Below are 16,035 nucleotides of genomic sequence, written 5' to 3' on the forward strand. Positions count from 1 at the left end.
CCATGGTTATTAGTTTAAGTGCTTTTATAAAAATTAATACTTGTTTGATGTTATACAAGATATTAATTCCTGGTAGAGTTGAATACTAATTCTCTCTTGGAGGAAGAGTTTAGCATGTGATAGTAATAGTTTGAAAGACTCATGCTTTAAAAAATGAACTGCCTGCATGCTACAGATAAGCAAATGCAAAGTTGCACTGAAAAAAAAATATGGTATGGTATTCTTTAAAATTGACCTTGTGTTTTATTCTGACCAGGAAATGTCATATCTAATCTCAGCATGCCAGAGGGAAGGCTAAAAATGGAGCCTTAGGTAATATTCAGCAAATGTCAGTAGGAGACAATGAGAGGTATATTAATGTGACCTTGTGCCAAATTCAACTTCAGTTTTTAAAATTTTTTAAGCTATACTCGTTAATCTTTAAAGATGTCCAGCCAGGGATAGTTGATGTGTCATAGACTAATTTTGTTTTAAAATAAAATTTCTCTTAAGTTCAAGGAGAACCTTTGCAATAGAAACAGGCTAATTTTGTTTTTTAGGAAATTTTACAGAAAATTGGGTATTTTGGGTGAACAGGATTTTTTTTAAATTTAAATACCATATTATTGGAAATTTCACTGCCAATGATTTTTTGATTTTTCATCTCTTGTGACTTATTGAATATTTCTATACTGTCAAGAAATATTGCTAATAGTATTCTCAACTATATTAGCCAACACTGACGTTTCATTTTGGTCAACAAGCAAAATAAATGGCACTCTTAGATTCTATTATGCAATATTACTAATTTTTCTTACTTAAGTATTTAGTTACTTTTAATATATTCTCAGCTATCTTTTGGAATAAAATGACCAAAAGTTACATTAAGGATGAATGAGAAATATTTATAAAATGTTCATAGTAAGTAACTATTAGAAGTGGGTTTTGTGTGTATGTTTCTATTTTAAAGAGGACATTTTTATGTAAGAAGAAAATTTTTCCTTTAGAAGGAATTAGATGAGCTCAGCGACGGGCTGAGCACCACTTGCAAAGTGCATTGTAGAATGGGGGAAAATAACACATTTTCAGTGTTTGCTGTGGCTGTACTCTTTTCTGTAGAAAATTCTTCATAGTGTAATTGTTAATGGTTTTGTAACATGCGGATGCCATTAATTTCATTTAAGTTAATCCTTCACTCCTCTCTAGAGAATTCAGGCTGTTATTCACACAAGATCCACATCTCAATTAGATTAATCTATCTACTTTCAGAATAAGGGCAGAGAAAAATATAACCTATTAAATGTTTTTCAGCTGCTGACTGCCTAGTTAGTACAGAAGTTAATTTTAACAACTTATTAGACAATCATGGATTGAGGCTTCTGGAAAAAGCAAGAATTAAGAATTTACTATTCTGGAATTGGTTGTCATGTGGTTATAGAATACAGGAAATACAGATAAACTGTGTAGTGCCTTAGTTTGCACAACGCCATGACATTACTTATCAATGAACTAAGTCCCACTGGGAAAGTTACTAGAACATAGGATGAGCATAACTTTTGAAAAACTAAAAAGTTAACTCTTACCAAAAGTAAAATGAGCAAAATCAAGAATTTTATTAAGCTCATGGCTTAATAAAGAAACCAAAAAAAAATGATAAAGTCCAGATGCTAGTAATAGACACCCAGACCCATACACAAAAGAATGAGTGCCTTACAATCTACTGTTACAACCTAGCAAGTCGTAACATTTAAGGCTGTGAGTTCCATTGGGTACGCATTGGAATTTCTACTGGATGAGATTACAGTTAACCTCTCTGCCTGTAGAGTTGAGTCACTGCACTGATGGAAATCCAAATGCCTCACTCCACTGAGACAGCCATTAAGGTAATTTACTTATGTCTAAAATTCAAATTTTTTGATATAAGTGTTATTTACTTAATTCTAATGATTTCATTGGTAATACCATGAGCAACAACAACAAAACCAGGCTTGTAATAGGAAGGCTATACGATACAGCCCCATTCCCTATCTCAAATCCTCTATTGTACCTTCACTGTAGAAGAAGGACCATACAAGATGAGAAGAAAAATAAATATAGAGTCACCTTCACAAAGCGGATCCTTCCAGGGCAGTTCCACAAATACACTGTCAAAGTCCGACTTCTTTTTGTCAGCTAGGTATTATCATCTACTGGGGTCACTTATGACCCTAAACAATGGAAATAAGTTTTTCCAGAGAGCCATTGAAGAGGACAACAGGGGATAATTTAGCTTATCCCCATAGATTCCCTCTGGTAGTCACTCACTACTGTGAGCCCTGGGCCTTTTGTAGGTTCTTGGCTCTGTGTCTTCCAAATGAAGCTAGAGGGGAGAAAGCCTTCTCGAAGGCCATGGGGAACAAATATACATCTGCTTTTCACAAATATCCCAGAGCTTAGCAATCCCTCCATGTACCCTAACGTGGAGTCGGGACCTTCACCTTGCTCTGCAGAGCCAAGGGTAAGCAAAGGACTAGGGATTTCTTACATGGATCCAACTTCAGAAGAGAGTCCTAGTGTATCTGCAGTTTGAGTCTGGGGATCTTTACCTTTTCCAGAAGAGAGGAGAAGCCGGTTGCCCGGGGCAAGTCACAGAGTAGGTGAAGTGCAATGTACTCATGTTTCCTTGTGCTGTTCTGCAGTTTCTTCGCTCCTCTCGCTAACATCACTCCTCTGACCAACATTCTCATGATGTGTACTAGGGACTCAAAGCAAGCTTTCTTGCTTCCCATCTTAACTTACTAGTGTTTTCCTCTATTCCGAAAACATTCAAAGTTACTACTTTATGACGGAGTCTTTCTCAGTTCACGTAGATGTCAAAAAGACCTATCAAAGTCTTCAGGAAAGCTAATATAGCTAGATGTTAAGTAATAAAACTATATAATTGAAACAGTTTTAATTCTTACTCAAAAACTTGAATATCTCCTACATGGCAGACATTGTTTGGATGTGGAAATGTAAGAATGGGCTAAGAATCAAATAAATATAACCTATGAGATTTTTACTTATGAAGGAGACATATCTATAAATGTTCATTTCTCAGGGTGGTGAGTGCTAAGGAGAAAAAAACATCAGAAAACATACATAGGAAACAGTTTCAGAAACAGCCCTGTGAAGCAGGTTGCAGAGTTCAGATTGTCATTAGGAAGATCAAGAAAAATGGCATTCAAACAATTCTAGGAGGAAACTAAGGCTGAATTTATAAATGCAATGTCAATAAGGATTTCAGTCAAAGAATGGCAAGAAGAAAACTCGAGGAAAGAGCCTATCTAGAACGGAAAAATGTGAGGTAGGGAAACCAAGCCATTAAAAGGTGTTGAGCAAAGAAGTGATGTAATGAGCGTGATGATTTAATGGATAAAATGAAAATGCTTTCAATTCAATCCTTGCTCATCAATGTGATGGCATCATCCTCCAGGAGGCAATGAAACAAAATTCTGTTAGAAGACTCTTGAGTTATTAAATTTGGAAATGCTCATGGCTTCGGCTGGGTAAATCAGTTGTGGCCAGAAGAATGGTTAGACAGTAGCAATTGACTGAAAACCCTGTTGCATTAACAGAGAAGGGTATTTTGGTGGTTGTTGATCTGAGATGATGGTGTTCACCTTTTCAGAGAGGAATACAGTGAGCTCAGGGAAGTATAAAACTGAAAGCCAAGTAGTAGTGTCTACTATCTCCCATTTAGATTTTTTTCCAGTCCCATTTTTGAAGATGCATTAAGTCATAATTGGAATAACTCCAGAAACTCTGGGACAAATTTTGGGGTAGCAATACCGTAAGGACAAGTAGCTGTTCCCCTTTATGGTCTCCAGAAATCACACCATTGTCATCAGCACGTCCCCAGTCTAAACTCTGCCTGGATTTCTTTGTCTTCCTTTCTTTTCCTGAACTGGCTTAGCTACACCTAGAGTCTCTGCTCTTGTGGGCACTTTTACGGTTATTGTTGTTGGTAATTCTATTGTATTTTATCTCAGGAGTCCTGGGTCAACATTAATCCATAAGTTTTTCTTTTCCTAGTTTGAGTGATTAAAACCAAATGATAGTCTTCAGATTTCACCCCAGCATTTCCTTTACCCTACACCTTCCTTCTCGTCAGAATTCTGTCATCTTGCTGAGATGCAATTGCTGTTCCAAGGGCATAGTGCCTAACACCACACATAGTAATGGGACATAGGGCTATATGAGTTATTTATGCTGTTGTATTTATATGATTCCTAAATTCCAACAGCTTGCCATTTTCCACTATTCCATCCATTAAATCATTAATATTTTCATTCTAACAGAAGTATGGAAAGTGTATTAATTTTTTCTTTAAAGATTTATTTGTAACTGGAAAGGAAGATATACTGAGAAAAGGAGAGACAAAACCATCTTCGTTCTGCTGGAGCTGAGCTGATCAGAAGCCAGGAGTCTATTGCTTTTTCCAGGTCTGCCACGTGGGTGCAAGGTCCCAAGGCTTTGGTCCATCCTATAATGCTTTTCCAGGTCACAAGCAAGGAGCTGGATGGGAAGTGGAGCAGCCAGGGCACAAACTGGCACCCAGATGGGATCCTGGCGAATGCAAGGCAAGGATTTAGCCACTAGGCTATTGTATTGGGCCCAAAATATATTAATTCTTGTAAGTTAGGAAAAAAAATCTACTGGAAGGGATGATAAGACACCTAACAATGATAGTTTTAGTTGTTTAAATAGTTGAGTTACCAGCACTTACTGGGTACCATCCTGGAGTGAATCTTGTGGGTGCCCTATCCCTGTGTGTAGCTGACTCAATAGAGGCAAAGACTGATGGACTAACTTTCTGAGCACAGATCCTATGAGTAAAACGCTGCTCCTGTCTGCATTCTTGAAGTCTGCCATGATGGAATTCTTGGCAGAGCAAAAGAAAACATTGCTCAGGAATCATGCTCTACTCTTGTGGCAGGTTCAGATCTGGTCAGAGGCAGATAAGGTAGGTGTCCAGACACTCTGCTGACATGCTTTCCTTTTCTATAGTAGATTCAGCAAGTAGTGAAGTGAAAACAGCGTTTAGGTATTTTAGAGTTCTAGCTGTCCAGGTCCTAGCCAGTATTTCCCTTCCCCAACACACACACACATACACTAATGGAAAATGAAAATCTCAAAATTGAAAAGTGTTACAACAATTTCTACAGTGCAGCTGGGATTTCAGAACATGCATCTTTGATCAGCAGGGATCTGAGATCTGAAATAGATGTTTAATGAAACCGTAGGGTTACTCAACAGGCACAATAGTCCATAATAATTTTATGGAGTAGGTCAATGAACCAGAGCACAGAAAGGCTTATGTGTTAGGCCTTAATTATTATAAAGGAGCTGTGATAGCCTATTGTAGCAAAACCTCACTTTTCAGAAGGTATCTATATAGCTATTTACACAGTAGATTTTTAACTAACAGTGGTGTTGTCTCCCATTTAGGAGGCTTTTTTTTATTATTATTATTAGCAACCATTAAGAGATGAATTCGGCTGCTTCAGTGCATTTAATTCCTAAGTATATTGACAGGGTAGCATTCAAATACAATCCCCACATTTATGAGTCTGCTGCCTACAGAATATAAAAGTGGTATATTTAATATGAATAATAAAGGGTAAATATCTTAGTATATTCTTTATTGCTGTCAGCTTCAGAAATTCATAAGTATGTTAAATATATTTTCATTATCACACTAATATATTATAATATTCTTTAAATCATTATATGTTCCCAGGTTAGCATTAAAATTCAGGATGAAACAACTCATGCTTAATTAAGCTGAATAAATATTTCAAATTACCAGGAACATACAATGACAAAGTTCAGCCATTACCATGGAATTGAAATATTTCATGGAGATATTTTGTTTAAAGGTTGTTTGTTCACAGGTCACTTGCATACCAGCATGCAAATTTTCTTACCTTTGCATAGCTGAGTAAACTCTACATATGATTATATAGACTACAGGTAATTATTTTCAGCAAAAATGTAGCAGTCAACATTCACAGTATGGCATAAAATTATATACCACTTAATATAAAATCTATGCCAATGGCATGGTATTTCCATCAATAAAGCTGACCAACAACTTATCCTAAAACATACCATTTTCTCAAATCTGAATGTCACAATCAATAAGTGGTAATGCTTTTATGAACTATAAAATGAAAAATGTGTGTAAGTTTATGCAGGCAAGTCACTTTACACATTAGGTAAGCAGCCAACACTGAATTCTGTTACTGTGTTTCTACTCTGTGTGAGTCTTACCATTCACTCTCAGTTTTTGAGTAGTACCTCTTTGATGCTAAGCATTTTGAAAAATTGCATAAAGCTGAAGGTCTAAAATAACTCAAAACTCAGTTCAAAAGAATATCTACTTTCCCTCTCCTCTTTCTATCATCTGTACCCACTGGCCCCAGCAGTTTGCTGAAGGGTTACATAGGATATAAATATTTCAAAAATTACATACCTTCCAAACACAAAGATACTTTTAATCTAGTGTTTTCCCAAGAGCATTTTGCAAATCATAGAAGAAAGATCAACAGGGATTTGGATTCAAACATGTAGATTCCAATCCCTGTGGAATTTACCCTATGGGATCAGAATATCAGAACAGAGTTTGGGAATATGCCTTTTAAATTACACCCTGTAGGGTCTGGTGCTCAGTAACTTGACAAAAACTGGATTAAAAGAATGAGTTGGGAGAATTATCTTCTATAAATCTGGTGCACAAGGCTTCTCAGCCCACCTCTAGTTTTTGCTTTCAAGTGTTTCCATGTTTTAGCTCTACTTATATCAGTTCTTTGCATTGTATTACAATTAAAGTGATGGTATGATAAACTGGTATTAGAGCTTTGCATAGCTGTGAACACTTACACTTTCTATGACATCTTGGCACTTTTATGAATCTCCATGAAAAGTAACATATAGGACTAAATGCTCTTTCTGTATTTAATAATTCAAGGTAATATCACTAATTTTCAGTCTGGTGAACTAGAAAATACTTTCTTGTAATTCACTTTTCCCACTCTCTACCTACCATCAGTAGAATAACATTTCAACATGCACAGGAGTTGCATGGGTCATTCTCCCACCAATGGTTTGGTCTTATATCTCAACGAGTAAAAACAAATCGAGTTTAACGAGTCACAGGTTCCTGGGGAGCTAACACAGCATGCAAAATCTGTTATATTCTAACTATTGGCAATGACCGAAATATACAGTGATTCTGTTTTATGGAAATTACACATTAAGAATTCTGAAAATGTTGACCTGTGTGCATAGTTAAGTTTAATGCCATTTCTCTTGGTCCACATTATTTCCTCATGTGATCAAACTTGTTTTCTGTTTCTCCAAGTGGTCTATGGAATGCATTTTTGCACAATAAAAAATGCTCATGCATAAGACGTGGTTTTTTAAAACACTTTGCTTCTCTTTGGCATCGAGTAAAGGCTATCGAGAAGTTAGAACTCAAACCTTCGAAATGTCCTTTCCTCCAGTTAAATGAGCGGTGGTTCTTCAGCACGCCGCTGTGTGCCTCTTTAAAGCATGGCAGCTATCTCCCTTAATGCTAATTTGATTCAGTAACCAAACTTCTAAGATAGCAGAACTTATCCAATTTTAAAATACACTTACTGATCAGGAGAGGGACTTTGTCATATCTTTCTATGATCTAACCAAGCCTGTGGTTTGAAATTAAGGTCATTTGAGAGGAAAAGTAACAAGTTAGTATGTAATCAAGCTGAAATTATTATAGGAAGTTTTGAAGTGCACAGACATGCACACAGGCACATCCAAAAAGACAAAGTGCATTTCAGTTAGAAGACAAGCAGAACAGTCCAGCTATCGAGCAATCTGACTCCAGACAGAGATGGAGGAATGAACTTGCTCAAGCTAAATGCAGATTTCAACTGCCTTCCAAAATAACCAGGTTTCAGATGGAAACCCCGAGACTGCACTTCAGAAATACTAGGAATCATGTTTCTGGCTCTGAAGCATGAGGTGTGGCCAGACAATCCTTTGGTTGATCCCCACAATGACGTGCTACCTTCCCACATGTGCCAATCACCCTGCCAGGGGTTTATTTCCTGTATTAATGGTGACAGACATAGGAAGAACACTGAAAAATCCTATTGTGTTTCAAGGTAGGGATAGAGTTCAAATTTAAGGTTCCCTACTTTTTGTATGCCTTATTGAGATCTTTCAAAGAGCTAGTAACGCAAGATGATGTGGAGCTAAAGTCATCTTAGGAAGCAGAGAAGCCTCTATGATGAAGAGGGCTGACATGACCCCCCGGGTGTGGGCGGATATGGGAGACTGAAGTGTTTCTGAACTATTGCAAACAAATATTTGCTCAGCAGGACTGGTCATATTAGCGATGATGCCTTCCACATATATGTGTATGCTCTAGATTTACCAATGAAAAAGGAACCAGAAAAATGAAAGTACAAAGACATTAGCATTCATTTTAACCACCTTTCCATTAATTTGTATTTAACAGTAATCTACTTTATATCAACTTAAATGGCTTTCTTATATTCAGGCTAATATAAACTTTATTACTTAGCTTTTTCCAAAATCTAAATAAAGATAAATTAAAAGATAAAACATAAATGATTGTTTATCTTTGCTTTGTTTTCCATTTTAGTTAAAGTTTGTGGCTGTCAATTCTGTCCGGAAGTTTATGAAACGCTGTTGAAACTACCACATGACTTAGATGGATAACGCCTTCTTGAAAACCCATCGGGGCAGCCTGACTAAGGAGGAGTTAGAGAAGATGCTGTGTCAGCTTTATCCTTCTGCTCACTGATCTCCTGCTTGCTAAATGCACAAAAGGAGACGCTTGGTGGTGGTCACATGGGTCAACACATGAAACAAAGTCGAGGATAACGAGAGAGGGACATGGAGAGGCAGGTGGGGTGGACGAGGCACCTGCACGTACTGTACGCAGATCCTTTTCTCTGCATGTAGCACATGGCAATGAAGAGTATTATCTGCCCACCAGGAATTTAAACAGGCAGCTTTCAAGAAGTCCAGCGAGCTATTATGTTAGAAATAAGCATAGAATGTTCTGAGAACAAACAGAAGGGAACTAACCTGCAGCTACTGCCCCTCCAGTGAATTGTGAATGCGGATACACAAGCACAGTTGGCACAGACAGGACAGAGTATGGAGCAGAGAGATGCAGTGGCACTTCACTAAATTCCATGTACACTTTCACAAAGCTCCAGCTCCAGGGAGATACTTCTGAAAACAGCTGATTACTCATACCAAAGATAATATAGGCTAAAATTTAGAAACTGATGTTTCATGCTCTCTTGACGACTCACCATAGAAGCCATTCAAAAACAAAATTTAAAAATATACATTTGTTTCTCCATGGTTTAAGTGTAAATTACGATTAGTTTGCCAGAGAGTTCTATTGTGTTAATAAGTTCGGAAATGGTAAATATTTCATGCAACATGAATTGGGTTTAGTTTGTTTTCTGTTACTCTGATCCTTGACTATAGTAGCAAAGGCTTAAGATCCTGTAACGCTATAAAAATCATTTAAACTTAGCCTTAACAGTTCTATCTATTAAATGGAAGCAATACAATTTTGTACATAATTCAGAACACCTCAACATTGAAGACTAATAAGTTAATAGTTTGAGCTCATTGGAGAGCGTCTCCTCGGTGCTAAATTGGGTTATTATAACAGTACTTCTTGAACCAGAGGTACTTACAGAACCCAAAACAAAACATATCATATCATGTTGAAACTGCCCTTGGACAGGAGGAATGCAATTACCCAATGTTGAAATTGATTGCAGAATGTCTGTGAGCATCTGGACATTTATGAAGTGTCTCTTTGAAGCTTGGAGACATATGACTAACTTATACAAGTGGCTTACTCTCTCAGAAGAGGGAAGTATAATCCTGTTTTCCTGCACAAGGTTTGCTACTATCATGAGAAGGTGCATGGGGGCACAATTCCTTTGCCCTGTGCTCTCAGCCACAAGCAATGATGTCATTTTTAAGTTAGTGAGGGAAACTAGATTTTTTTCTCTCCACTGAGGGGATCAATAGCATACTCTTAAAAATGATTTGCTTGCTTATTTTGTACGTTTACCCAGGAGAATGAGAGTTGGGAGAGAGGAGAGGGGCAGAAGGGAAGAGAGCATAAGAGACTGAGAAGGAGAGAGGGAATAGGGGAAGGATGGGAGGGAGGAGGTTGGGGAGTGGGGAGGGAGAGAGGTAGAGAACATGAGTCAATTAGCACAATCTTGGAAGAAGGGAAGCAGGTATTGGAACAGCAGTTTGTTTCAGGAACTGAATTTCAAACCAAACATCGGTGATTGTGATATTAAACCAATTTTCTTGAGTCCCTCATTTATGAAATGAGATCTCAAGTCAGAGCCTCTGTAAGATGCAGTTTGATAAAACCCCATGAGGATTCTAATGAGCAGGCCACCTGCAGGTGACCTCCACCGGAGCAGGTTCAGGGTCCTAGTGCAAGTCATCTTCTGTTTAAGAAATGATGCTAGATACTCTAATATCCCTTTTAAAGACCTCCTTAAAACCACCTTCAATCCTAATTTCCAATGAATAAATAAACCACAGGTTTTTCATATTGATTTGTAAGGAGCACAACCATCACCATCTTGGGCTCTGCATAGACACAGTGGTGAGGTTGTGGGTAGAGTTTTGATTTCTCATGTCTTATGGGTACATTAGAATATAAGATTTTGGTTAGCAAGCATCTATTAGCCAGTGTCCCTGACCTTGACTTGACCTACAATTCAGGAAATAGATGTATAGGATCATCAAGAGACAAAGCTCGTAAAACAGGCAGTTCAGAAGGGAGCAAGAACAGGAAAGAAAAGGAATACTCAAGTCCTGTTCTTAGATCCCAAAAGGGTCCCCCAAGTCGATCCTGCCTTTCCCAACTATTCCAAGAGTTCCTGAGATTGTATGCATGGGATACAGCAGGAAAAGCAGGTAATTTGCATTCCTAATTACAGTAATCTCTAATGCATTTCTTTGCTAAGTGTGATTCCAAGTCAGACATGCAGGTTTTCTAACTCCTCTGGCCTGGTTGGTCTAGAATAGGTTTCAGGCTTTCTCTATTTTTTATTAATTTTAAATGTACAAGACAAAAACTCGTGTGTGTTTCTATATACCCTGACACCTGTTTCCACTATTAACATTAAATATTAGCACATTTGTCACAAGAAAGGAACCACATCATGTTCATTTGCATTCTTAAATTCCTAGCATTTTTAGAAAAATACTTTCGGTATATTAACTTGGACAAGTAGAACGTGTTACACTTACATCTGAGTTTGTTTAATTTCACTCTGTCCAGGTCAGGAACCCTAAACAGCAGAAACAAAGCTGGAGGAATGTTGTACAATATTAAGACACGCTACAGGGCTAGTACAATAACCGTTGTTGGATCCTTGCACCAAAACAGACATGTATATCAAGGAGACAAAATAGAGATCCAGAAAGTGTTCTGCACATTTGCAGCCAACTGATCCTCGGCCAATGAGCTAAAACCACTCCCCGGAGTGAGAACAGACTCTTCAATAAAACCGTGTTCACACACACGGATTTTGTCATGGAGATGAGTGAAAGAAGAACCCATACTTTCCAAACGATACAAAACTCAGAATGGACTCAGGATCTAAACATAATTGCTGAAATCTCAATCTACAAGAGGAACACACAGGGGAAACAGGTAGACATGGACCTAGGCAAAAACTTTGTGGGTAAAAGCCCAAAACCACAGACAATAATCGAAAAATGGAATTATATCAAGCTAAAGAAGCTTCCACGGATGAGAAAATAATTAACAAGATCAAGTGACTATTGCCAGAATGGGAGAGAACATTTGCGAATTATGTATCTGATAAAGGATGATATGCAGACTATAAGGAACTCAAAAAATACATCACTGAGGGTCTGGAGCGGTAGCCTAGTGGCTAAATCTTCATGTTGTATGTGCCAGAATCCCATGTGGGCACCAGTTTGAGTCCCAGTTCCCAACCAGCTCCCTGCTTGTGGCCTGGGAAAGCAGCAGAGAACGGCTCAAAGCGTTGGGACCCTGCACCCACGTGGGAGGCCCAGAGGAAGCTGCTGGCTCCTGGCTTTCTACCAGCTTTGCCCTGCTGCTGCAACCAACTGGGGAGTAAACAAGTAGATGGAAGATCCTTCCTTGTCTCTCTCTAAATCTGACTTTCCAAAAGAAAAAAAAAATACATCAATGAGACAATCCAATATCTTCACATTTTACTCCAAAGATTGTTTTGTTTATTAAAACACATGAATTGAACACAGGTGTGTAGGGCTTCTAACTAATACTGAGAAAAAACGTAGAAACTCCCAGCTGTTTGCCTGGGAGTGTGAGAGCTGACAGGAAGCCTCCTGCTCAAAGCTGTGCATCAGGCATGTAAAATGTCTGAATATTAATGGAAATATACATTTCCACCACTATGTTTATTGCTCCCTATTTCCTGGCTAGTTGAGTCTGTGCTCTCAATCCTGCGTGGCAGTCTCATTGGCAAGTCAGAGTCTGATTTGGAATTGGCTTTGACTTTGGAGAAGAGCCAGGGTTTAACCCGAGGTCTTAAGCTCTCCCCAAAGGGAGCACCGAGTGAATAACCAGATGCATTTCTGACTGTCACTCTTTGTAGGGCTCAGCAAAACCTGCTAGGTTGTTCAATGTAATATAGTTGCTACATTGGCCAAAGTCGTTTCCAAACCAGAGCCACCTCGTTGACTAAGATTTATTGATTTTTATAGGAAAGGCAAATTAACCAAGGAACTACAGAGAAAGATCTTCTAGTTCTGGTTCACTCTCCAAGTAGCTACCGTTGCCAAAGCTAAGCCCATCAAAGCCAGAGCTTTTTCCAAGTCTCCCACGCTGGTGCAGAGCCCCAAGTCTTTGAATCATCCTCTACTGCTTTTCCAGAACACAAGCAGGGAGCTGGAAGGGAGTGGAGCAGCCGGGATACAAAATGGTGCCCATGTAGGATCTGGGCATGTGTGAGGTGAGGATTTAGCCACTGAGCCATTGCACCAGGCTCAATTTTTAAATTTAAATAGTTCAGTCACACTAGCCACTTTCGGATGGTCGGTGGCCACACGCAGGCAATAGCTGTGACAATGTACAGCACAAACAGAGCATCATCTTATAGCTGACAATTAGAAATGAGAATGTGGCAAGAACGTATAATTACCATTGACAAGTAACAGGCTAGGGAAGCGACACTGAGATCTCCATTCCAATGCATGTCTCTGAACACAGGACCACTAAGTACAATAGCATCCTGGACCCCTGCCCACTCCTCTTTCAAGGACATGGTGTTATCACAGAATCTCTCCCTGACCAGCTCAGGGCTACAGCGTTCAGCCACCAACCCCCAGTCAACCCTACACCCTCTCAGCTCTCTACATCTTTCTGTTGAAACACCAGACAAGCACAGCTAAGAAACAGACCTGAACTCCTGCTTGCCAAAGCCTTCCAGTAAAGGATGCTGCCTTTGTTTTTCCTGTGATTCTCTGTATGCCAGGAGCTCTTTGCCTAATGGGAATGAAATGCCTGAGAATTATTTTTTCCCCTAAGTTTGTTTCTAGCTTTTCCCAGAATTCTATAGGATTAGAATAATTAGAACATAGTGGGCAATTAGGGCTGATGGAAAATACTTTTGATTTTTTTTAATTAACCTTCTTTTGGTCTAGTTTTGCAAGAAAATAAATTGTGAAAGTACAGCATGTGCAGAGGAGGAAAATTTCTACAGTCTCATGAGCGCTTGCTTTTCCTCCAGCCGACAGACAGGTGAGGACTGCCTGTCTGGCTACATGGAGCTCTCGGGGCAGGAAAGTTCGCCCAGTCATGGCGTTGGTTTTATATGCAGTACAGCGAGTAAAAAATCATTTAGTAAATGCTAGTAGCTGCCCCAGACAGCTCTGTTTTTCTTTGCTTCTGTGGCTTGAAGGCCTCTTAGGAACTCCACCAGTCCAGTCCAATTTCCATGATCCTCTCCAAAAACAGGATTACAAAGCACGCTGCAGTGCTCTGTTTGTGAATTTATCCATCAGCACTTCTGCTTCTAGAAGGATTTAAGTGCAGGTTTCCCTGTAAATATTAACTATTATGGATAAGAATAAATCTTTAAACATGTAAAGGATTGTTATAAAATTATGAATTTGAATATTCAGTCTGTGCATCCCATCAATCTCATTAACTTATAATTACCCCCTGTAAATAGATGTACGTATTTTCATGACTAACTTATATATCTTGTCATTGTTATGGAGCACAATAATTTAGCAGCAAAGAGATGTATCAGATAAAAATTACATTGCTTGGATCCAACAAAAACAAAATTGACTGATTTTCAATCTACTAGACAGAAGGCAGCAGTGATGGTTTACACAAGTTGGGGTTCCATTTTGTACAAATGGAGGAAAAGCAGGCACATACACGGTAAGACTCCTCAACATTGTCGCAACTGCAAGACAAGATCATTTTGGGGAGACCCAAATTGTCTTATTCACAGAGTATGCTGGATTAAGCAGCTTTGCTGTACTCTGGGAAGTAAGATGACAGAACTGATTGTTCAAGGACATCTCGAAGTGCTGACCTCTTTAAATAATCACTTCATTGAAATAAAGTTTTAACATTTCACTGAATGATGACCTACGATTCCATGTAAGCAGCAGTGTCCATTACACAAAATTCATCAGCATGATAGATCTAGGAAGACTTTTTTTTTTCTTTTCACTTGTCAAGAAACAGAACACTGAATTAAATAAATTATGGTCTACTTCACATGGAAGTAATCCTAATCAAAATGATATTGTGGTCAAATATTTGCTGGATGCACATGTGAGAGCCAAGGCATGGCTGAGCCCCAAACCTGCCTCAGTTGTGTTTGATACCCCCCCGATCCTTTTCCCCTTCCCTCAAAATCCCTCAGTGAAAACAGTGGGTACAGGAGTAGTCTCCTTGTAATCTATGTATTAAACATCACATTAATGCAAAGGAATTGTGGGGATTTGAGCTCTATTATTAGATTGAGTTGTCACAGCTCTAAGTCCCAAAGAGGGCAAGCGCACTAACAGTACTTCTTCTAGGAGTGCTGTTTGAGCCCCAGCTGCTCTGCTTGCCATCGGACGCCCTGCTAACACACTTGGGACAGAAGCAGAAACTGGACCTCCGCCACCTACATGGGAAGCCTGGCATGAACTACTGGTTCCTTGCCAGGCCTAATCCTGGCCATTGTGACAATTTAGGAAGCGAGACAAGAGATCAAAGTTCTCTCCCGACTCCCACCCAATCTCGTTATTTCTGTCACTCTGTTTCAAATAGCTTTCTCATTTCACTAGATCACTTTAACTCACTGTGCATAGCAGGAATCGTATACCTGATAGGCATGAAAAGTCTCTTTCCCAGGTTTGTTTCTCATGCTTTTCTTGACCTTAAAGTCCGAATAACTAGAACACAAGTGAGCTATCAGGGCAAAGGAGCCCAACACCACCCTGCTTTTATGCAGAGAAATATTCGTTATAGAAAACAATTTTGTTTTTCTCACTGTAAGAAAAATGGTAAAGCAGGGCAAGTGCAGAGGAGGCATTTTTTTTTTATTTGCCTGAGCTTTTTTGCTTTTTTTGTATGGTCAAGGGACAAGTGAAAATAGTTTTTTTCAACTCCCTGAAGAGCCAAGTACAGGAGAGTTGATGGAGCCATGGGACCAAATATTTATGCAGCACAGCAAGAGGAAATTCATTTCCAGCATGTGTTTGCTGGGCTGGAAGCAGAGGAGCCAGGGTTTGAGGCATTCATAGTGGCAGCTGCTCATCTTCCCAATTCTTGTACCTTGCTTTCTACAACAGGAGTGACAAAACATGTCCTAGAATATCCTCACATTTAAATATAATCTGAAAACTGACTTCATATCAGTCTTTTAATTATAATCTGCAAAAAAAAGTAGCGTAACAAAATATTCTGTGACACTCTCAATTTTGACTCCCATGCAAATG

Source organism: Ochotona curzoniae, unplaced genomic scaffold (assembly GCF_017591425.1).
Source record: "Ochotona curzoniae isolate NIBS_2020 unplaced genomic scaffold, NIBS_Ocur_1.0 scaffold_2476, whole genome shotgun sequence".
NCBI classification, from domain to species: Eukaryota; Metazoa; Chordata; class Mammalia; order Lagomorpha; family Ochotonidae; genus Ochotona; species Ochotona curzoniae.